At 44.8% G+C, this 25,192-nt stretch overlaps 1 long non-coding RNA gene across 1 annotated transcript; it reads left to right on the top strand.

Moving 5' to 3' along the window:
* Positions 1-8,333: 8,333 nt before the first annotated feature.
* Positions 8,334-23,247, top strand: LOC146177833 (uncharacterized). Its single transcript, XR_014701096.1, has 3 exons — positions 8,334-8,389; positions 13,906-14,003; positions 23,097-23,247. It is a non-coding gene; the product is annotated as an uncharacterized LOC146177833 (long non-coding RNA).
* The last annotated feature ends 1,945 nt before the right edge of the window (positions 23,248-25,192 follow it).

Raw genomic sequence — 25,192 nt, 5'->3', positions numbered from 1 at the left:
ATAAAATAAAATAAGTAAATAAGAGAAGATGGAATTTGGCAGTTAAATTCGCAGTAAGGTGGACCGTAAAGTATTGTTAAATATAAAGTGAGGAGACACATAGTCCGACAAATGAGCAGAGTTCCCAGCGTGAAAAGTGCGTGTGGGTGACATGTGACTTGAAGTTATAGCTTGTCCAATGTGTTCTGAATACGCAAGAAGAAAGGGCACAGCATGTCTCTGTTGCCTAGGGCAGGCTGAGGAGCCTAAACTCTGACCAGGATTAAAGCCACTAAAGAGAGATTCTCCAGTCAATGGTCATAGTAAGCATAGTGGTTAGCAGGGCACTCAAGCAAGGTACGGTCTAGTTTGGATAGCGGCGTAACTGTCAGAATACACAAAGCCCGTTTGACCGAATCGGTATCGGAAGCCGTTTGACAAAGAAAAGTTCAGGTGAGGTCTGGGATATAGTTCCCAGATGGCGAGGAAATCTGGAAGGGTGTCTAAATCTTAGACGTGGGTCGACTGAGTGAAGAGATTAGCAGTGACGTGCAAGCTCCAGCGACAATACTCTGTTTCAGATGCAAATATGTAGCCTGGAGTTTCAAATATTGCAGATTTTGTGAAAAAGGTCCAAATGCAGCTGCAATTTTTGTGGCCTATAAGGGCCGCTTCATCTGCATCTTGGAAATTAGGCAGCCAAAGTATGTGAAACTATCTGCACCATTGCAAAAACATGGTGCGTCACATATATTATTCAAAAATGTTTGAGGCACTTATAGAACCCCGCCGACAACGGAGGGAAGGCGAGAGAATTTTTCCGTGCCAGATTCGAGGTTAGTAGCTGCATTCGGCGGCGATGGTGCGCGTGCAGGCGCTTGGTCTTGGCATGTGTCATGCTCCCTCCAAGAAACGGGGATGAATTCATCGGGGTCCCGCTCTGCACGTTGCAGTGGAGACTACAGGAACACTAGACAAGGAGAACTGAGATGTCTTTCATATGTGCCCGGTGTGGCGTAGCTGGTCAGCGCGCTCGGCTGGTTATCAGAGAGCAGGATTTCGATGCCCGCTTCTTGGTGTATTTTTTTTTCTGAAAGGTTGAACGAACAGACAATTTCTCAGGACGTATCAAGCAAACACTCATGGGGCCGGAAGATCTTTTGCCTAAAATGGAAAAATCCGGTGCCACACGGAGGTCCGTTAGTGAAATTTCATCGTACAATTGCACGCCAGGAGCGGCAAAGGTGAAGCGTCCTGACGCAGGAGCAGGCTGCCCTGAAAACGTAAAGCGCGTACTTTTTGACTGTGTTGCCGCATGCGTGTTTCGGCAGCCAGCATTGTGTAAGTTTGGTCTAAAACTGCACAACCGCGTGCTCCGTGGTGGCGGTTTAGATACCCTAGCAGTTTGCATGGGCGCGTTTTTAGTTTGGCGCTCACTTGATGTGATAGCATTGAATCCCACTCATTGCGCAAAAAAGTACTGTTCGCTACTATGGTTATTTAGTCAGATAGCTAAGCATCTTATTAGGGAGCTGCTTGCTACGGGGAGACCACCCTACTGAAAAAATTGTATGTGAGCTGTACAAGAAAGTGTGAGAGCGAATGAGAATGTATAAGAATATGTGAGTTCTTGGTAGATTAAACGTGGATTTATGAGAGCACGTAGAGCCACTGTGCAGGAACGCATGAGATTGTACAAGTTCTTGTGAGTTTGAATGAGCCCATGAGCGAGCTCACAGAAGCACGCACAGCCACTGTGCAAGATTGAATGAGAATGAGCTGGTCACGTATTTGTGCGAGCTTGTAGAAGCACATGGAGCCAGTGCGTGAACAGATGCTCTAAGAGAGCATGCAAACTACGTGGCCATGTACATGCTTGCATGCTAAAAAATTAGTCGTTGAGACTGTGTAGGTCCTTCCAATATGAAAGAGGTCAAAGTTAGAGCTTTCATATAATGATTACTTCATGATTATTTGCGACAGGTACACTTTTTCATATTTCACAATTTTGGTCTTGGCTTGCAGCACATTTTCAACATTAGTAGAAAAGTGCTTGCTTCCATTCATTATGAAGAAATCTTTATATGACAACATGCACGCTGAGCAACAACTACTCGACATATCAAGCTTACTGTAAAGCAATGTCAAAAGCGAGATACTTCAACTAGATCTAATAGCATCATTTGCTTCTCTTTCAACCGTTCGTTTCTGAAAGTTGGACGCAGCCATAGATGCACGACAAAGGCTGTGTGCACAACATTGATGTGTTGCCTGCCAAGCAGATGACGGTCAAACTGGCGATCAAAATCTCCCTTACATTGTGTTTTGCATATGAATGGAGACAACTCACTATAACTGCACACTATTACCACCATTAGGCATCACAAGTTTGTATGAAGAACTGGCTTGTAGTTTCATCTGTAGAAGGAAAAGTAAATGTGATAGCAGAAATGTGAAAGCCAACTCCAGTACTAAACTTCACGAGCTCATATTCACTTGTAAAGACCACAGAAAGACAATTCTCAAACGACTGAACAGCACTAACAGATGGGATGGGAGAGAAGATGACAACAATTCTGCTTCTTTATCTCCCTTACTATCTTAGAGCACTGTTCACTTAATCGACTCATTATAACCAACCAGCCTGACTCTCTTTTTCAGCACAAGGATAGGCTGAGCAAAACAGCTCCTACAGCCTTTTGAGTTTTGACTTGCACATCTACACCTATATACACCATTTTTAAGTTTCCTGAGACTATAGCAAAAATTTGCTGAACTGCACTACTCTGAATTGAAGCTTTCTGCTGCGTAATGACACTTGCAAATGTTGTCCGTCTCAATGTCAAATAAAAAGAAAAAAAAGAAAGGATTGAATCGGTGATCTTAGACTAATGAAGAGATACACAAATCCTAGTACTTTATGAGAGGCGATACCAACAGTATGTGTTGCATCTTGAAGCTATGCACACTATACACATATATGCTGAATCATCATATTGCACGGAAATGTATTTTATTTGGCATATTTTTCAGTGTAACTGTAGGCTGTGTCACGCGAGAGGCATTGAGGAAAGCTGCATGTGCAACTCCACGAATATATGTTGTGCAGTTTCCACCAGCAGTGCATAATCATTATGCTGCATGGAAAGAGCAGCTTGATTGCTTTAGCTTCTTTACTGTATGCTGTAGGCAACAGAGATAAGTTGAAATATTTGTATGGTCAGTTTCTTAATTGAAGTAAAGAGCGTGCAAACACCCCACACTGCCTTCACTTGAAGCTTGACCGGTAAGCTATTTTTGCATATCGCATATCTTTCCTGATTGAGAGTTCAGGCTTTCACCCCACTGTCCTTGCTTTTGCTATAAGCTACAGGCATTCAAAAATTTCGTCACCATTTAAGAGTTAAACACTGAAGTAGTGAGGCACATATCACACAAGAAATTATCGCTCTCAGGTGACCAGTTCGAACTGACAGCCATAGATGTGGCGCCCATAAAGGAACAGCGGGCGAGCCGAATTGGGCTCGCCCACTGTTTTTTATGAGCGAGCACAATTAATTCAGCATCTTCTGTTTCCAAACAAATCACTTGATCTGTAAAACGCCGTATAGTCTTTCAATATTAACAAACAAACAATTGCCACTGTAACTGTTTATGAACAGGAGTTTTCGCAAGGAACTTGGCAATCAATTTGGGCCAAAGCTCCGATTCGCCGAACCACAGACCGCGGTCGACCTAACGTCCATGACAAGCAAAGCACGCAGTTTGTCCAGCATCGCGAGAAAAGAAGCGAAACTCACGGTGGTCTTTCGCTAGCACTGCTAATTTTTGAATGTACAAACTACAGGCGCGTATACACGACAAACATGCAGCGTTAGCGCGTAGACGCCCGACATCGTGCTTGCCACTGTTCGGCGAGCAGCAAAGTCGTTAGGTCAGCGACTTCCGAAACCGAAACAAGTCGAAACCAGACGAGGCAGCCGAAGCGGATCGAAGTGCTAGCCGTAGCCATTATGAGTTGGTGGCGTCGCGCCTTTTTCTCTTGTGTGTTGTTGGGGGCCTTGCTGCTGGCGGCTCTTTATTTCGAGATATACGAGGCAAAGAGCGCAACAAAATAGCTCGTGCGATGTGCAGAAGCGTGGTAAGGTTGTGTGCATACCTGTGCAAAAAGTGTGCTCGCGTGCCCGACAGGTAGTGCGTTTCCTTTGTGCGCTCTCACTGCAAACACTACGCTGACGACGGGACTATTCGCAACTTTCACGTACAGTGCCGCCGCCACGCGGCCGCTTCCGGTACCGCCCTTAAGGGGATACTCGGAAAACGGCTCGTGCTCCTCCAGCTTGCTGCTGCGTCTCCCGCGAAAATTCTTTACGTGGAGCTCGGTACTGCAGCTCCTGTAGTGTGTAACTGCTTTTCGAGTTGACTTTGGCTCGCAGCCATGACAATAGATTAATAATATAACTTCTATTTTGGTATGTGGGGCACGCGTAGTATGAGGGGAAAACATAAAAGCAGTCGAATCTTCCATACACCGATGTGTTCTGACTGCACGGTCAAAGGCGGGATAAACTTTCACATGTTACCTCCAGATTATATGCCCCGGAAGGAGAGGATAATTAAGTTAATTAAGATTTCGGTAAGATCAAGTCGGTTACTTTATCGTGAAAAGCATTGTGATAAATCCTGGTCGACAAAGAAACACCCCCTTAGTGACAGTATGAGCGGCGTAGCTATCTCATTTCTGGGGTTATGCATGGGCCTCGTTTTTCATTGCCGCTATAAATTCTGAGCAGAACCAAGTTTCGCAAAAAAAAAAAAAAATAACTGCGACTAAAGCTATGACGGTTTTCGGTGCGCATTTTTGATGTGAGAAGTTAGACTGGCGTAAGTTGCGAGCCATACCTGCCTGATATCATTTTTGATGCCGACCAATTCATGGCCCACACATGTTTGAGAAATTAAGAATGTTTCCTACCCGGTTGAGTGAATGCAGTGTTTTCAATCAGCACCTGCCATATGAACGCTAGATTAGGAGCATGTATTGAACGTTACGGAACATACACTCGCACTCCACATCGAGACTGTTCTCAAAGCCGGCGCTCTAGCTGTCTTGCTTTTCAAGTAACTGTTCCCAAAAATTGTCTGTGTCAGCACTGGGTCATCACTTGCGAAAGTCAAAATCACTGCCTATCAGAATCAGAGGTGCAGCAAAAAAAAAGAAAGAAAAGTAAAACAGGTTGGTTAAGGTCATCACAGTAGACCATCATTATTACCTTGTAGTGATGTTTTCTTGTGCCCAAACAGGGTAGTAGGTACTTCGATGCGACGGCGTATATTTTGAAGTCAAGGAAAAACTTTGGCCACATAAAATTCGGGGTTGGCTGCTCGGCATGCCTGTGCTACGCGCGTGAATGCACAGCACGACTTCTTGAAATGCTGCAGTTCGCGAGTGCCCGTGATCCCTGGATAAAAGTGGAAAGTTTTATCTATATGCATGTTTATTGTCGAACGTTTCTCTGTAGCACTTTGTGGCGCGATTAGAGTCGCCTGGGAACCTGTTGTACTTGCGCACAACACAGTCAGCAGTAGGATGTTTCACATACCTGACCCGCCACACTCGAGGGGTCCTTTGTATCGCACCCCTGCAACGCATGCTCACAAAGGGCTTGCATACGCTGACTGACAACGCCGTGCATACGTTCGCACCACAGAACACTCGCGCGAATATTTTAATGCAGCTTCAGGAAACGTAGCCCAGCGTCCCAGCACAACGCACTTGAAGCGTGACAGCCGGATCACCTTAAAGGCAGCCATATTGGATTTCCAGTGGCGCCGCCTATAGCCCGTGAAAGTTGCGAATTGGAGGGCGGCCACCACTCGGCATACATTTGACATCTCGGAGGTAAGTTAATTTCCATCTTCCCTGTACATTCTCCTAAAAACTTTGCGCAGAACTGATGATGCATGCCAACACAGCGCTAGTTCGTAAACATCAAGACGCGCATGTCATTATAACATACGGTAGTTTGCTTTTGACGAGGGAAGGGTGAATGCGTTTGCAGTGTCTAGGAAAAGAGACAGTTAGTGCCAGGGGCTGCACGCTCAGAGTAGAATATGCCGTACAAATCATCACTCGTAAGACCATTGCGGGGTGCACGATGCTGGCGCCTACTGCAATTCAGCCTTCGGCAAGAATTTAGAATGGGCCAGTTCCAAGTGCCTCGACCCGGGCCTTATGTTGCGCTGCAGTTGAAGATCCGGCGCTTGTGCAGTTGCAACTACACGGATTGAATAAGTGGTAAAACCTACCTGCGTTACAACAGGGCTAGATCATTATTCTTATGTTCCATAAATATTGCGGATGACGAGATATGGAGCCGGCGAACATGCGACGGCAGTATGATTCAGCAGCAACCGTACTTAAACTCCATTGTCGAGCCTTGGGTAGCAGAAGGGGAAAAAAAAAGTTTTGAGCTATTTTGAATTTTTTCGCCTGTATTGGGCTTGATATTTTCTTTTTCATACTTTGGTCGTGACTGAAGTAATCCCCAAAAACTACTAAGCGCATATAAATGACAGACACCAAACTCAGACCTTAAGTCCAGAAATGTCAGTAAGGTGTAAAGGTAATTATGCATTCAACAGTACCAATAGTATTGATTTTCTTGTTTAATTATTTACAAATGAAGCGAAAAAAATCTTAGTGCTGAGATGCCCCATTTTCATCTTCTCTAATATGAAATGTGAATCAAAATGTGCAGTTTTTCTGTACTCAGTATACCACTGATTCATCACAGATGTGAGAATATGAAATTCATGCAAGTTTCAAAATGAAGAGTGCATGCAGAATTCCAAGCAAAGCAAGCCTTTGCTTAAAGTATCATTCAGTTGTGGTGTTTTTGTTTAAATTTATGCATGTTTTGTAGAAGCAACGGTAGATTTTGATATGGAATTAGTGTTGTGTCTGGATCTAGATTATGAATGGCTACCACATTTATGAATTGCTTGGTTGCCACATGCACTTCCAGACATTGTTTGAACAGTCACATCACATTCTGCATTTGGCTTCTTTTTACTTTTTTTGCATGGAACTGTTTCCACTTTAGAGTGTGTAGCCTTTCACAATTCATAATTGATCGGTTGAGCATGTTTTGGCATGATAAAAGGTTTGGAAGTTCGAGAGCATTGGCCCTTCATGATGCACAAGGGGCAGACTGCTTACTGCACTGGTACCACTATCTTCCTAGATTCCTAGATATCACTCATATTTCTATACAGAATACATGTTTTCAGAAATCCATATTTCTTGTCTGACTCTGCACATTCTTCAGTTGACATAATGGGAGCTAGGGACGAACTTTTGCCTTTCTTGGTGCACTGCTCCTATTTCATTTAAAGAGCCTCCACATTTTCTGTAACCCGATTTGGGGTGCAAACACTGCATGTTCATAGGGTGGTCAGGGAGCAAACTTGGTGGCCCTGTGAAGGCCATGAACAATATGCTGATGATAGGCTGCCTTTAGACTGACTGGCTTGCATTTCTCGGTGTGTTTTGTATGTGCGAGGGTTTCATAAGCTGCCACATATATTGCTTTGATTTGATGTTGAGGTGACTGGCATGATTAAAAAGTAAATGTGATGATCGAAGTCTTCAGAACATTCAGAACATGCTGGGATTGTACTCCTGGCTTAAGTTGCAGACATTGTTTGCTGGTTATACCTTTGAGAGGAAATCTAGTAGATAAAGCTATGGGCAGAGTGCTTGCTTGGTATTCCAACCTAACCACCCAAATGTCACTGTTTACTGGAAACAGATTGTTCAAGCTTCCAGCCTTCCACTTGTTTACTCGTACATTGCAGTGAAGTGCATTTACGCCTTGGCACATGGCAGGCTCAGGGGCTCGTTCATCGCCACTGTACTAGGTTAGACCTCCAGTTGACTCGAAATTCCTTTTGCCATTGCCATGAAATAGTGTTTAAAAGAAGGTTCGATGACAGAAATACTGTTTGCTCTCTTAGTAGGTAAAGAAGAGTTAGCATAACATTTCTTTCGAGTTACATTACCTGGCATCTCTAGATGCGCGTTGTGCCTGCTATGGGCACTGAATTCTTGGTGTGAGATCAGAGGTTCCTGCAGAATCGCAGACTTTTATAATGCTACTTAAATTATGAGCAGATCGAGGTGATAGATGACAAGACTTTACTAATAGTCAATTCCAATCACAGGGTTTAGTGACTTACAGAACATTATTTTCTGCTCTTTTTGGAGTAACTGTATTCCAAATGCAGATCCGGAACACAGGTCCCATCCTCCCAATGCAGATGGGGAGCGATTGATGAGCCAAGATCGGTCCCTGGAGCAGTGGATTGCTCTTCCGAAATCAACAGAAGCGGCTAGAAGTTTGCTTGAGTATTTGTTCAGCTGCACCTTCTATTTCCAGTAGCATGCTCTGCTGTGCTGACTGTGCCCTCTGTGCTCCATAATAGATGATTATTACTTGCCACTGCTATGAATGGAAATTGCTGTCATGAACTAGTGCTTACTCTTGAGGACAGCAAGTCTAAGAGTAGCAGTATTATGCAATAATCTTTTTTAAAGACCTCAGCTCGGAGTGTGACTAGAAGATTTTGTACGGAAATCATCTTTATGTGCTATTCATGATCTTAAAGCCATTCCTGAACTCTGAAACAGTGAAAATGGTGAACTGCGACTTCCTTTTATTAGAGAATAGTGCCAAAGAAATTTTACCCTGCTTGCCCGCACTCGGCTATACGAAAGAATGGCATAAACTGTTGATGTCAATGCCATCCCAAGAAGCAGCGGGAGAAATGCAGACCTATTACAGGTTTAAAAACAGCTGGCACGTGTAGACGAAGCACGGGCTAGCACACAGAATAACAGGCAATTCTTCTGTCAGTTCATGGGCACCACCTACTTGCGCTGGCATGAGTTCCAGACGCAATGGGGACACAATCTGTACTGGATGCAGGTGCTCTTTTGCGGAGCAGGCAGACCACTTCACTTCTGGGATTGTAATTCACTGTATGTGCAGAGGAAAAGCAGGTGAACGTGTCTCTGCTGGCATATGTCGCATTGCCTGCTGTCATCCTTTTTACTTTCAATATGTGCTAATGACAGGAATGCTCATAGCACAAGTAGAGTGAAGACACTGATCTGCGTCATTATGGAAATGCCAAGATGTTAGCATGGGCAAACATCTCTTTGCATCACCGCGAAGCTTGCTAAGGCTCAGTTCAATATACGAGCAAGCTAATACAATGCGGGCATATGTCAGAGAGCTCTTTAGCTATGGGCCTACGCAACTGCTGCCATACCTTTAATGAGAACTCTTGACTAAAAAGGCAACATTTTACAAAGAGCAAAGTAAATGATAATGACTTTTTTTTTTTCATTTAACAAAGCTGGTGGTCATAGTGAAGAACTCATGCCACGATTGTTAATATGCCTCTACTGTCCCATTTGTAAAGCAAGCATATTGAAATTCTCGAATGAGCATGGTTACAGTCGTGAGCAGCTCTGTTAGATGTATGTCCATAAGGGTGGCATATTGTTTCATTGTTCAAAAGAATTCTAAACAATAGGTGGTTTGGAACTTAAAGGAGAAAGAACAGAGAAGCTGGCTGTAGAGGCAGAAATACTGCAAATGGTGGGTGGTGGACAGGTGCCAAGCTGTCGGTATCTGCACTTTGCAAGGAGCCTCATGCTACTCATTAGCCGCAGCTTGGCCATACCCAGCTTATATAAGCTTGGCTTGTACAAAACATGCCTGCAAATGTAACCCTCTTCAAGGCTGCCTGCACCCCACTGTGGTGGTTTCAGTGTTTAGGGCATTTGACTAGTGAGCTGGGTGACGCGGGCTCGGTCTGAGCCGGGGTGGTTACATTTCGGTGGTAGCAAAACGCTAAGTCCCCATGTGCTGTACAGTGTCAGTGCACATTGAAGAAGTGCAGATAGTCAAAATTATCCAGAGCTACCTACTATTGCTGACCCTCATTGTCTAAGTTTCTTTGGCATGTTGAACCCTGTCATCAAATCAAGGTTGCCTACTGTTAGCGTTAGTAGATGACCTTCGTAATGCCACAAAGTCTGCTCCTCACCACTCTCCGAAATTTTGTTGTTTGCAACTCAACTCAGGTTACTTACAGTCTGATGACCCCTTTTTCTGAAACACTAGCAGTTGACGAACTCACTCCCATGCAGTGAACTCTGAGAAAAGTGCTGATTTAGTCGTAAACATTTTTTTTTCATGAGAATTTGGTCAGTCATATGACCATTGAAAAGTCATCTGTTGATATGTTCATGTAACAAGCTAGGTAGCTTTATAGATGGCTTGGATATGATATCAGAAGTGCTATGATGGTGAGCTATGCTTAGTGTCTGCAATACCTTCATGATGAATGTGGTGAATGCAGATGACATTTTGCTCCACTTTTATTTCACCAGTGGGTGCCTGGTGAGTTGTCAGTGCAAGCTATTGAGTTTCACTTTCTTCATGCAGTTTACAGAGCTGTGGAATCGATAATAGCAGAAGTAATATATTTATGGTTCACTAACTACTGTTTTTTTTTAAATAAAAAATAAGTAAATGCGCAGTCAGCAACCCTGGAGTGCAGCGTGCTATTCACCTGGACACCATAGATATTTTAATCATGCCATACCCCTTTGTTACTTTCAGTTTTCAGTTCTACAAGTCTTGATCACGGTAGCTCATCACTATACTCGGGGATAACTGTGGCTATGCAGCTGAAGTTAGGCAGAAAGGAAGAGGCAACATACCTCTTTCCCCTTGCCATGTAGAGTGGGTTACTTCAGCCCTAGTGACCTTGCATTAACTCTCCAACTTCCTCCCTTCACTTCAGCCCAGTACACTCCTAGCCCAAATAGTGAGCAAACCACTCTTCACGGCAAGGGGACAGAAACTTTTCTCCTTTTCTTTCGTACCTAGACTCGGCTGCATAGCCCCAAAACATTGCCTCCATGTACAGCAAGATTCAATGCCACATTTCTTCTCAGTGTCAGAGCACCCTCTGCTTGCTCTGTACTGCCCTTGCAGCAGCACAGTGTTTTGTTTACCACAGAAAATCATGTCTGAGCAAGCTGTGTTGGCATGGAGAGCTGCATATCTGAGCCAACTTTCATGCTTTATGATGAGGCTCTCATTGATTGGCTTTAAGTTCCATGAAACGTGGTCATGTGTGTTGATTAGTGTCACATGAAGTAAAATTTCACTGACTAAAATACAATCATAAGGATGTAATTTGGGTGAGTTGGTAAGGTGTCATCTTGAAAGTAGCAGCACGAAAAAACAAGGACGTGAAAAGAAGCAAGCAGATGCTAACTCGCAACTAATGTTTATTGATGCAAATAAGAAATATATAATGCCAAGCAACACTGCAAACCGCTCAGTCACCAATAAGCAGACAGCAAAACATGAATCACTAAAACTTCCGAACGGTTCCATTTGAGTAGATATAGGTAGAGGTCAACTTGGCTGTGCATTGTAAGAATGCACTGGTTGCTTTCAGTTTCTTTCTGCTGTGCACATTCTGGCTGTCATCCATTGCAAATCAGCTGAGAAATCATTGAAGCTAGACATATTTTACAACTAGGTAATGAATGTGTTAGTGAGCCATCCATCATGTTACCATGCAGTGAGTTGGGTTATCTAGATAGGGAACTGTTCTTAAATTTTAGTGATTCATGTCTTGCTTTTTGCTTATCAGTGATTGAGTGGTTTGCGTTGTTGCTCGTCTTCTCTATATATTTCATGTGTGCTTCAATAAACATTAGTTGTAAGCTAGTGCCCGTATTGTCTCCTTTCATACCCTTGTTTTTTCTTGCTGCTTCTTTCAAGATAAAATACAATCTTTGCTACTTCGGTCATAAAATGAATTTTAATGAAGTTCCACATCTCTTAGAAAAGTAGTATTGTAGTTGCAGGCATGTATTAGGCCCTGCAGTACCAATTAAGGTGCTCGCTCGATGTAAAGCATAAAGAAAGGGAGGGCTTGTCTGATCTCGAACCTAGTGGGAACTGGTGGATTATGGATAGGCTGTTAAAATGCACTTGCAGTTAAGGTCAAGTAAATGCTTTTTTATTTGTAACTAGGGGCACTGTGATGCCTGACTTGCTCTTTTGCCAGGCTGGCGACGAGATGGAGTGAAAGGAGTTATTTTATTTCACTGTTGGTATGTCTCGGGTGATGTCAACATTGTTTCTTCTCTGGCATTGTAGGCAATCGCCCTTCAACTAATTGAATCCCAAAGTGAAATTTTGAATTAAAAAAATAATAATTTAAGATTATTTAGCAGGCAGAGGCAAATTTCATGCAGTGACCTGCACCAGCATGTCATGCATCATTTCAAGAAAAAAAAAACAGTATTGTGGTGTTCCTACTCTGTGCCTTTATTTCTTGCTCACAAAGCCTCTGCATGTACGTGTTGCACCATATTACGTTTTCACTAATTTCTTGGGTCATGGTACTTTTTCAGTTCAGTTCAGTTCAGGCGTTCAGTCGTGTCCGACTCTTCGTGACCCTATGGACCATGTCACGCCACGCTTTCCGGTCTCTCACTATCTTCTTAACATCACGTAGCTTCATCTGCAATGCCTCAAGAATGCCATCTAACCATCGCGTTCGCTGCCTACCCCTTCTCCGGCGACCCTCAACCTTTCCCAACATCAAATCTTTCTCCAGCGACTCCTCTCTTCTCATCAGATGACCAAAGTAGCTGAGCTTTAACTTTAGAATTTGACCCTCCAATGAGCAGTCAGGGTTTATGGTCGACAATATCGACTGATTTGATCTTCTGGCAGTCCAAGGAACTCTTAAGAGTCTTCGCCAGCACCACAATTCAAACGCGTCAATTCTTCGGCGGTCAGCCTTTTTCACAGTCCAACTCTCGCATCCATACATCACAACTGGAAAGACCATAGCACGGGTTATACGGATCTTAGTTGGCAGACTAATGTCTCTGCTCTTTACTAGGTGGTCAAGGCTAACCATTGCTCTCTTTCCCAGAAGCAGGCGTCTCCTAATTTCATGGCTGCAGTCTCCTTCCGAGGTAATCTTGGCGCCCAAGAACAGAAAATCTGTCACAGCTTCCACTTCTTGTCCATTGATGCTCCAGGACTTGATAGGGCAAGACGCCATGATCTTCGTCTTTTTAATGTTCAGTTTAAGCCCAAACTTCTCACTCTCTTCTTGTACGCGCATCAGTAGTCTCTTGAGTTCCACTTCACTTTCTGCCATTAAAGTGGTATCATCCGCATATCTAAGGTTGTTGATACGTTTTCCAGCAATCTTCACTCCAGCTGATGACTCGTCCAGACCGGCCTTCCTCATGATGCACTCTGCATATAGGTTAAATAGGCAGGGCGACAGTATGCAGCCTTGCCTCACCCCTTTCTCAATCGGAAACCAATCAGTAAGACCATGCCCAGTTCTGACTGTGGCCTCTTGCCCTTCATAAAGGTTCCTGAGGAGACAGATGAGGTGAATTGGAACTCCCATCTCTTGGAGAGCTTGCCACAATCTGCTGTGATCTACGCAGTCAAACGCTTTCGCATAATCAATAAAGCAGAAGTAAATGGGTTTCTGGAACTCTCTTGCTTTTTCCATGATCCAGCGAAGGTTGGCAATTTGGTCTCTAGTTCCTCTGCCCTTGCGAAACCCAGCTTGCACGTCCGGAAGCTCCCGATCCACATACTGCTGCAGCCTACCTTGCAGGATTTTTAACATCACCTTGCTAGCATGCGAAATAAGCGCAATCGTGCGGTAGTTGGAACAATCTTTGGCACTGCCTTTCTTTGGAATGGGGATGTAAACTGACCTTCTCCAATCCTGTGGCCATTGCAGGGTTGTCCAAATCTTTTGACATACATGGTACTTTTTACCTTGCAGCAAGTTCCATGTGGCTTCGTAAGCAATGGCTCCTTCAAGCTTTATACCCTTTGCCGGAATTGTGCTGTGCTGTGGTGGGCAAGAAGCAGGACATTGATGTAAGTACTGAAGACATCTTTCAGTATGTGTAGTTTTTTATTTGCCTAACCCACTACTGCATTTGTGACCCCTCATGTTTATTTTGACATTTAGGTTTCTTCAGTGTTTTCTTTGCTTGCTGCCGTTGCTTATTGGCTATGACATTTGGCTGTTGAGTTTGAGAATGCGGAGTGGAATGGTGCCTGTGGCCTGTTGATATAGGCAAAATGCAAATTTGCCTGCCCACATTTGGTGCCACTGCATAGCTTGAAGAACTTTTGTGGAAGAGGGCTCTGGAAATTAACCCAGAGCCCTCCTTCTTGATGTCTCTCATAGCTCATGTTCAGCTTTAGAGTAATAAAAGGACATTGAGGACAAGCTGAAGCTGTCTTTTATTATAAATTACTGCATTCTATCCACTAAAGTGCTACTTACTGAAAATGCGAGCTTACTTTAAGATAGGAAAAGCCAGAAGTTTTGAAACAGATGTCATTACCAGCTGATTTCATAAGTTCTACATGATGCATCCATACTTTATTGGGCACAGGCCCCAGAGGCTGGGCTGGTAAGCCATTCCCTTCAATATGATGATCATGGAGTGTGGTTTACACAGGTCTTTGATATCATTGAGTACGCTTGGTTTTCAGGAACTATTTCAAGGAGCTTTGGAACTCCTGAAATTATTTGCTGCTTAAAATTCTCAAAAAAATTGCATGGTTTTTCTCTAAAAACAAGCCTACATGAAAACTAAAAGTGCACTTCAGAGGGAACAATCGAAGGGAGCATGAGCCTATATAATATAAACCCAAAGTGACAGCCTGGCATGCGTCTAGACCATGGTTACAGGTGGCTCTCTTTTTCGCAGTTGCCACCTCTCTTGTCCCTATTTAATTTTTCTTTTTTTCAGCATGTTTGTCTTTGTTTTCCTAAATTTCACACATTTATGCAAAACTACTGTGAATAAATTTTTCTCAAATCGGAACTCCTTGAAGACTTTTCTGGAGGGTTATTTTTCTGGTCTTCCTGTCTTCAACTAGACCCGTTGATGGCTGCTTTCTTATAAATCAGCTCTGACAAATTTCCTCTCTAAAAGGCCCCCCTGCACTTTTTTGGTAGCTAAACTGAGTGCGAATATAATTTGTATGTAAAGTGAAAAGAGAAAACAGGGGAGTGTTATTGATAATACTATGCCATATGTAATCATAGACCATGAATGAAGTATGGGGTTTTTCTGGCAGAATATTTCTGCAATGCTTCTCTGCTCAGCGCAAACCCCTTCACTGTGGCGACCAAACCTGTTTTGGGGGCAGAAATAGGTGGCTGCCAGGAGACATTTCTTGTGACAATGACCACATCCATTACCTGCTCCACTCAGTAACAAAATTCATAACCTCCCACCCCCCCCCCCCCCCCCCCCCCCCCCACTTCCGCCCTCCTGGTTTTCAATAGTGAAGGCATGCTTCTCGTCAGATTCGTGCATAACATGAGGTTTGATACAGAAATATTCAGCATTGCACCCTCTGCCCCAAAAGGAATTGGGAGGATATTTTTGCATGTCTTCAGTGCACAATCATGTGATACATCAGTGACATAGCCTATGTGTTACGTACACATATCTTGTGGAGTTTGTATTCTTTTTTTCCTTGAGAGAGAAGCGCTGCTCAGTCAAAAAGCATGATGCAAGGGAATTTAGAGTGAGCGCCGATTCTGTGCATTTGCTATCTTTTGCTTAGCTTTCATTCTTTTTCTTCCGGTGGTTTAGTGGCGTTGGTGGTATTCGAGCAATGCAAGGACACGGAGTCAAGAGTGTTCTTCTTCACAGTGCGCTGCAGGGATTGTGCATTTGTTTTCCTCATTGTAATGAAAACATGCAAGGCTAGTGCATGAGTTACTTGCACACACGCACGCCACACACATGCTGTTTTGCAGTGGTAGAAAAGAAATAACTGTCAAGACTGAGATCATCTTCTAAGGGCACATAAACGTTGGTGTTTGAAGTTAAGTTGTAAATTCATAAAAGATGTGGCTTAGCTTATGAACCAACAATTTTCCGGCACTATCGTTTCACACAACGGGTTTAACTTAAGGTACAAGGGTGGCCGATCGAGCCCTGTGCTCTAACGTGCTGCGCACAGAAGCAATCAAATCTTGAGCGCTCCCTATACTGCTGCTCAGGTCAAAGCAACCCAAACCTCATTGAAACAAAAGTGACGTGGCTATGTCACTCCTGCATGTCCTGCATGGGCTTTTTTTTTCATTCTACTGGGAGAGAGTGAGAAAAGGGTTGCCTGGTCTGTGCGGGAAGGACGCAAGGGTGCTGGGATGTTGGTCCTTTAAAATGAGTGGCGGGTGGGAAGGGGGAGTGGAGGTAATGGGAGGGGAGTCTAGCTGTCCTGCGAGCTAAACGCACAGCAGTATGCATGCTTTCTTTTTTTTTATTTAGCAGTGCGGAAAAAATGAATGAATCGAGGGGGGGGGGGGCAGGCTGGCCAACGCAGGCAGCACGGTTTCAAGTGAGTGATGGCTTGGAGCTGCCTCGGCAAAGCACAGAGCAGTGTGCATGCTTGCTTTTTTTTTTTTTTGTAGCACCGAAGGTTTGACTGCTTCTGTGTCCGCACATGGGCTGGTTTTGTACCTTGAGTTAAGCCCCCATGTGATACAAGCCTGAGTCGCTTTGGGGCGTTAAACCCCATAAAGCAAACCTTATGTGAAACATCTTGTATAATTCCATTGCTTAATCCAAACGTCAAAGTTTACGTGCCCTTTAGAAGATGCTCTGTCTTGACAGAATTACTTTTTTTTGCGCCACTACAAAACTGCATGTGTATGGGCACGTATGGGCATGCGTGTGTGCAAATAACTCTCACTCTGGTACTCAATATATATGCAGCCCCGCACACGGCAAGTACTCTTGCACATTTTTTTTAGACTGCAGAAAGCAAACGCACCATCCCGGTGACATGCTGTGAAAAAACAGACTCACGACTCCAGAATCCCTCATCGCATTGCATACCAGCCGTTCCACCAAACTATCGGAAGAAACAGAAGGAAAACAAAAAATTGCAAACGCACAGAATCGGTGTGCACTACACTCCCGCGCATCGCGTCTTTTGACTAAGCAGCATGCCTCTGTAAAAAAAAAAAATCTAGGAGATATGTGTATGTGACATATAGGCTACATCACCCATGTATCACGTGACTGTGCACCCAAGATGTGCAAAAATATTCTCCCACCAAGATTTTGCTATATAATATAGGTGACGCATTGAGTTTTGCAAAGGGTCCAAGTAGGTCATTGTGCTCCTACTTTCTCCCTGGCCAATTCAAGGGGTGAGAGGCACCTAAGAGCACAATTACCTACTATAATCTATATGATCTCGAATGGGCCAGGTGCAGCAGACAGCTTGTGAGATTGAGTATAGTGACAGGAAATCTTGACTTCATAAGAATACATTGACTTCAACTCCACGTAGCCCTGAATGCCTGCTTTTCATTTATTGGCAGTTATGTGACCTTGAGGGCTCATAGACTGGCACTCAACTTGTAAACACTTGACATCTTATCATTTGTTCTCTCTGTGGGCTTTGTTCTGCGGGTTTACAAGCTTTTTACTAAAGTGGATACAGTGAGTATGCACAGATCTGTTCTCTGAAGCATTGGCTGAGTGACAGCCCAGGTCAAACCTGGTTAACTTAGAACTTCTAGCACATTATTTTTTCTGGGTATGGCTTTGGTATTCCTCCTGACATCCCAGCTTCTGACACCAAGTAGGCATAATCATGGTCTATCACTAACTCCAGTGCTGTAGTTGATCATCACCTACTTCTGTGGTGCTGCACATTTTAAGTATATGAGCAGTGTTTCAGAACCTACTTAGTGCAGAGCTACGGTACAAATTTGAGGACTAATAGTAAGTTTGCTCTGCTTGGTGGCTTCCACAGACAAGGACACACTTGTGGGGAAGGCATGTTGCATACATACCTGCAGCCAACCCTTCCGACTTTTTAGAAGACTTCAGATGTTTGACCAAACTTTCTGATTGCACGATCACTGCCCTAAATCTTCCGATAAGGGGCTTCTGCCTGCAAAGAATGGCTTTTGCGGAACCAGCACCGAGGAATCAGCAGCCGCATTATAATTTCAAGCATCTCCATCAGAGGCCACACTAGCACCATCGGCATCATTGGCTAAGCAGGAAATCAATCAAAACAGACTTTAGCCGAGCAAGAGTAGGTGTCGCTGGCTGCGAAAACAGTTGGTGTACTGCGCTTCTTGTAGGCAGTGATGCACAGCTAATGCAGCCACAGTAGATATAGATGCTGTGCTGGCTTTGCTTTCGATCTCAGCTAAGGGCAGCCACTCAGTGTACTTGAGGTTAAAGGCTTTGCCCAAATGTCATGTTATCTGATCCTTCTTATTGAGCTCAGCCGCATGCCTTATGTTACTAAGCTGCTCTATGCTCAGCAATGGCGTGATTGCTCTTTTTTTTTCGGAACCAACGCAGCCAACGACGGTCACGGATGAAATTACGTGTAAATGGGCTAGTTATGGTTTTGCATTAAAAAATTTAAACAGCGCTCCGATGGTACTGAGAGAAAACTGGTGGTGGGCATGCAGATCAGTTTTGCGCTGGCTATAGAGACGTAGTGAGAACATTTGGTGGCGGCCTGCAGATATCTCGACGGACGCACACCTTTAGACATGCATTGCATGCTTGCTGCTGCATGTTTTTATGCTTAGGATGTTTAGATTAGGACGCATCAGACACTGCCTGAAAGTAGCAGCCGCCTCCCCCTTTTGTACACAAATGCTGCCTCCTCCCCCCCCCCCCCATTTTTGCAGTCTTTCCATTTTTGGTCTTAGCAAGTACGTGTTGAAAATCAGTATGCAGAAGACTAAGGTAATGTTCAACAGCCTCGGGAAGGAACAGCAGTTTACATTAGGTAGCGAAATACTGGAAGTAGTAGGCGAATATGTCTACTTAGGACAGGTAGTAACCGCAGATCCGGACCACGAAAAGGAAATAATAAGAAGAATAAGATTGGGATGGAGCGCATTTGACAAGCACTCTCAGATTATGACTAGCAGCTTACCGGTATCGCTCAAGAGGAAAGTATACAACAGTTGCATCTTGCCTGTACTCACCTATGGGGCTGAAATGTGGAGGCTAACCAAGAGAGTTCTACTTAAGTTGAGGACAACCCAGAGGGCTATGGAACGAAAAATGGTAGGGGTAACATTAAGAGATAGAAAGCGTGCAGAGTGGGTCAGAGAAATAACTCAAGTTACCGACATTCTAGTAGAAATTAAGAAGAAGAAATGGACATGGGCAGGACATGTAGTGCGAAGAGAGGATAACTGATGGTCGCTGAGGGTAACAATCTGGATTCAAGGGAAGGAAAGCGTAGCAGGGGGCGGCAGAAAGTTAGGTGGGCGGATGAGATTAAGAAGTTCGCAGGGGTCAAGTGGACGCAGCTAGCACAGAACCGGGTTAAGTGGAGAAATATGGGAGAGGCCTTCGCCCTGCGGTGGATATAATCAGGCTGATGATGATGATGAAGAAGTACGTGTAAAGGAAGCTGGGGCCACTAGTAGCGCGATTGAGCCTTGTGAACAATGTCAACATCTGTGCTACAGGCATCAATGGCTTGCTTGTCACATCAGGGTACTATGTACTCTATGGACACATGGTGCTGTCAAAGCGGTTGGTTCACTTGTTCTGTGGAGACATATTCACGGTAGGCAGAAGGCATGGCTTTTCAAGTGCAGTGACCATTGTGGCTCCAAGCTTTGTTTGGAAACTGAAATCAGCGAGTTGAATTTGTTGGTTTGGGTGTATATGTAGCGAAGAAGCACGCATATTTTCTTCCCTCTCCCCTGAGCCCTGCAAGCTTAAAGATCAAGTGTAGCAGCAACTTCAAATCAAATCTTAATAAACAAATTTGGTCACTAAATTTCACAGCATTTCTCAATGCATATGTCATGCTCTACATGAACAATATCACAGCAGCAGCGACATTTTGCCTAACATTAAGCGTTTTCAGCTGTTTTTCACAGCTGCCTTTTCATGCAGCCTGTGAATATCGAGTTTGCTTCTGAATGTTCAGAGGACTTGACATTAGGACATGAGTGTTTTGCGTGTGGAATAGTTAATTCAAATTTTACCCTTGTGGCCAAATTCAAAAACATGTCTCCACTCGACGCTTCCTCAGCTCCATAAAGTGCAGAAAACAGTCTTTTCTCTACTTAAGGTTCAGTTCAAATTCTTGAATGCTTTTCAGCATTTCTTCCGACTTACCCTTCAGAAATATTTCTCCACTCCAGACAGCACAAGTGGCATACGGGGCAAGACTAATGGCGAATTCAAGCGGGAGAGCAGGCGCCCTCGAGAGCACTTCGAAAGTGCTCTCAGACAAGTGGGTGCCCTCCAGTGGTAGAGCAGGAGTAGAATCACTGGCTTCCAATGGTAGAGGAGGAGGTCTTTTCCTTTGCTGAGAGCACCTGAATGCACTCCCGGCTGCTCCCTCATCTAAAGCGAGTGTAGAGGAAGTCACATGACATAAAGCGGTGTATCCGCACCATCTTTTTTCTTTTCTCAAGTCGGTGACGCTCTAAATGGTGGCTGCAAAGCATTGCTCAGGTTTGAGAGTCACTGCTGGCATCGAAAGGGCCAAAGGAGGCAGATCGCCGCGCTGTGAGAACAAAGGCATGCAAAGCAGTTCTACATGGAGTGTTTGCTTCTCGGGTTGCAACTGCTGCTACTGCGGGTAGGCGGAGAATGCTGGGGAGGGAAGTGCGGTCACAATGGTCGTGGCGTACTGCTCTCGACACGCAGAGAGCGTTCCCGTGGGAGGAAAATTACACCCTCGCTCGGCGTGTTCCTGTACTTCTCTGTACTGCTCGGCACCTCTGCTCTCGTCCCCCCAACCGAATGGGCCATAAGGCCAAAATTTGGCCCGGAAAGTGCATGCCACTACGTGTAACATGCTCATTTTCTAATGCCAAGTCCTTGTGAACAGCATCGACAAGCTGCCTCAAGAGTCACAGGCTAGTAGGCTGTGGCGGCCGCTTTTCGATGGAGACTAAAAGCAAGGCGCCCATGTGCGGTGCGACATCAGTGCACGTTAAAGAACTCCAGGTGGTTGAAATTTCTGCAGTCCTCCACTACAGCATTTCTCATAGCCTGAGTCGCTTTTGGACGTTAAAAAAAAGTCACAGCCTAGTAAAATATGTTTTGCAGACTACATGAACAAGTCAGCTGTGAAAAATGGCTGAAAACAATTCACATCTATCAACATTCACTGCCAGTGACATATGGCTGATGTAGAACAGGATTTAGGCATTGAGAACTGCTCGAACTGCTGTGAACTCTAGTGACCTAGTTGCATATTTGCCCTCTGAGTGCTCAGCGGCGAGCGTTGAGCACATGTGAGGTTCAAAGAAGCATGTTATAGCGCATGCACCCAAGCCAACAAATTTGTCTTTGCAGAAGCAAATGCCGCTTCTGTTTCCAAGCAAGCTAGGAGCTTTAATTTTAAGCGCACTTGAAAAGCCATGCCTTCCACCAACTGCAAATATCTCTCCACAGCTAAAAAGACAGAATTGACCCCCCCCTTCAGCACTGCATCTAGACATACAAGTATATTTGAGGCAATCAGAAAGCCATTGATGTGTGCAGCACAGGTGTTCCATGGCACAACTGCACCTCCGGTACCTCGCTGTCTTCCTATTTACAATATGACATTCCCCACGATTGCACCACTGTCCACAGTGGTTCACAGAAACCACTGCACATGTTTCATTTGCTGTTAGCCATCAAATGCTTTCTGCAACTTGGCACTCGGCGTGCTCTGAAATGTTGCTAAGGTATCTGGTGATGACTTGAAATGTGTTTACACCACAGTAGCATAATGCGATGATCAACTACAGCATTGAAATCTGCAACTGACGATAGTTATCCATGCTCAACGTCAGCCGCAGAAACTTAGGAGGCTTTTCTTGGTCGTACTTGAAACGATGTTTCAGTATTTTCGCGTCAGATTGAGGTTCTCGGAGCCAATGCTTCAGAGAGTGGGTCTGTGAATCCTTATTGTATCCACTTTCATGAAAGGCTTGGTATGCAGTAGAACGAAGTCTGCACAGTGTGTGAAAGCTGCGATGACCCATGTTTGCAAGTGGAAGTCTAGGTGTCCCCATAGTAGTGTCATTGCCACTTATAGATGCTCTGTTTTCTCATGCACTCGAGCAGCAATTCAAGTGGAGCTTCATTTCAAAAAAAAAAAAAGGGCCTCGAGGACCGCTTGGAGTAAAGGTCTTAGTCAAGGCATGTTTGTGAATATCAGTTAACCTGATCCCTATGCACTGTTTCCACTGCCTCGGGTGGTTAGGGTATTTCTCGACCTTATTGGAAGGAAGGCTGAGGGGCCGTCTTGAATCCTAACCAAGCTTTTAGTAAACTTGGGGAGAGTTGTGCCACTTCTACATGGCATTCTCGATCACCATTGAAAGATTCCATCATCTCACTAAGCTCTTGTACCCCGCTATTGCCATTGATAATTCGCTGCTGGGCTCAAGTAATACTCGCGCACTTTTGAAGATGTGTTATCAACTGTTTTTGTACAAGTTGCAATGATGATATACTTTCCGTACTGTTCTGTGTGCAATTTTGTTTTTCTTCTATGACCATATATGTAGAATTGCATAATCTTTCATTTCAGGTTTGGTTTTATTCCTAGCTCTGTGTGCTAAGCCATATCTAGAATGCACACTTCTATTTCTCAAAGTCCAGTCTCCAGTTCTGGACTGCTCTGTTCACTCTAGTTATTGTAGCTTTCCATGAAGCAGTGCTCAGATGTCTTTGATTGATAGGATATGGTTCAAAGACCCTTGAAATATCTGTTCGACTAAGGTATTAGATTTTGTGATGGACTGATGCTGAACGCCTGTATTCTTGTGTCAGTTCGTCATATTTCTGTAGTTCAGAATCGAAACTTTTTGAATTGTTATCAATTAAAAATAGAGCACCTAATTACCCCTTTCTCAGAATGTTTTGTAAAGACAGCTGAATTTTCGGATTTTGGAATATAGTCCTGCTTTTTTTTTGCATTTTGCAGATGTCGCACAGCGAAAACCTGTATCCAAGCTCGAATCCAACAGGCCAAGAGCAGCTGAAGAAGGAAACCTGCATCCAAGCTCGAACCTGGTGGACCGAAAGCAGATGTTTTGTGACCACACTGCATCAGCCAATAAAGCCAATCCAGGTGACCACATGTATCTTTTGGAAGCTTGCATTCTTTGCACTTGAGACTCATCTCATGGAGAGCATCATTTCTGGAAAACATTTTGTGTCATAACTGTAGCAGAAACTGATTGAGGCCTTGCACAAGGCCTAAAGCTGGCATATTAGTATTATGCACAACACAAACATGAGGTGTGATGTAGGAGCCTTGCAACCATGCAGAGTGTCACCATAGCATGGTAGCATTTCCATGCCGAATGTCTCATCGTTTGAGATCAGACTAATGTCTTGCACCTTCAGAGTGCACTCATTCCTTGCACTAAAGGCCCTAATATAGTCCGACGTTTTCGACGCAACTGGCTAAGTCTGCGACGTCAGCCACGGCACGTCGGCCATGACGGGCGCATCAAAAAACTGCCGCTTCTACAGGATGGCGCGGCTGGCGTGCCCGATGCCGCGGCGCGCATGCGCACAAGACACCCTCGAGGGCTGGTACATTTTTGGGGTGCATTTTCGAGCAGACGATAGGGCACCTACAGGGACCTGGCTGCAGCCTATCAAGGCACTAATTACTATTGTGATGAAGGCAATGACGCGATGTGTTTACTGCGAATGTTCAAATGGCACAAAGCATTTACAGGCAGCCGTGGAGACGTCCAGCCCAGCAACGGCCTGAGCCCGCGTCGACGACGGCTACAGACGGAACGATGATTGTGTACGTGCGTGTTTTACTGAAAACTAATCAAAATTTAAGTGTATGTACGATTACAGAGGAGTTAGAGATTACACAGTAATGAGGATCACATTCTCGGCTGGCTGCAGCTCCTGTAGAATTCCATAAATTTCGCGAATTCCCTGGTTGTTGAGCCGCTGACGTTCCGTGAGGCCAAATCGAGTACGGCCTTCGATTCCGGCGTGTACCGGTCACAACTCTATGCGAAGCCGCTTCCGCAGTTTTTGGTATTCTTCCAATGAATGTACTGCAGATAAGTGAAACAACGCCATCGTTACACCTTCTAGAGCAATGCATTAGAACGAGCATGGTACACACACCGCAGCGAAGAACTCACAGCTGTGCCCAACCGCACTACTGACAGTTTGCATCCCAGGCATTTTTCTTTCCTTTGAACGTCTGTGTATAGTTAATCCGCTTGGTATCATTAACGCAGGGCTGCCCTCGAATTCCTTCTAGCAGCTTTTCCGCAACAGTGTCTGAAATGCGCGCGTGGTTATAGCGCAGTCTCTGTCTACATGCAAGCCGCCATCTTCACTGCGCGTGAGGAATGCTGGGATGGATGGCCGACGCGGCTGAGGCGGTCGGCGAGAAATAGGCGAGATTCTGTTTGCGCGTCAGCGACGTTGGGCCGCGTCGGCTCGCGCTCGCTATGTCCATCACGCCGTGACGTTGGACTATAGACCTCGGTTTTTCGCCGACGTAACGTCGCGGAGGGCGACGTGCGCGCGCGCGTTACGTCGGACTATATTGGGGCCTTAAGTGAGTGCCCACATCCATGCACTCTGAATGTTGATAGCTATGCACAAATTTTGCCACACACACACGGGTACAAAAATCTTCACAGTGTGCACGCCTTCGCGCCGTGAACACGTTGCACGTTCTCCCACCGTGCACACATCGCACATCCTCGCTCGCACATTCTCACTCGCACATTCTCGCTCGCACATTCTCGCTCGCACATTCTCGCTCGCACATCCTCGAATCGCACATTCTCGAATCGCACATCCTCGCACGCACAAACTCGCGCTGTGCGGGTCGATAACCACGCACAGATAATCACGCAGAGCTCGCACAATATTTTCAGTAGGGCAGTACCGTGCAAATCCTGTCGACCGCATCATAGGCTATCCTTAGGAGGAGACCCATCGGAGGCAACCCTAGCAGTGCTTTTTGAGGAGCTAGTGACCATTCAAGGGACTATTTTACGGATAGTGAAACTAGAAGAACATATGAGG

Source organism: Amblyomma maculatum, chromosome 10 (genome assembly GCF_055883805.1).
Source record: "Amblyomma maculatum isolate TAMU_Amacu chromosome 10, ASM5588380v1, whole genome shotgun sequence".
Taxonomy (NCBI): domain Eukaryota; kingdom Metazoa; phylum Arthropoda; class Arachnida; order Ixodida; family Ixodidae; genus Amblyomma; species Amblyomma maculatum.
The sequence above is the reverse complement of the archived record's forward strand: the minus strand, read 5'-3'. Positions and strand labels throughout refer to the sequence as shown.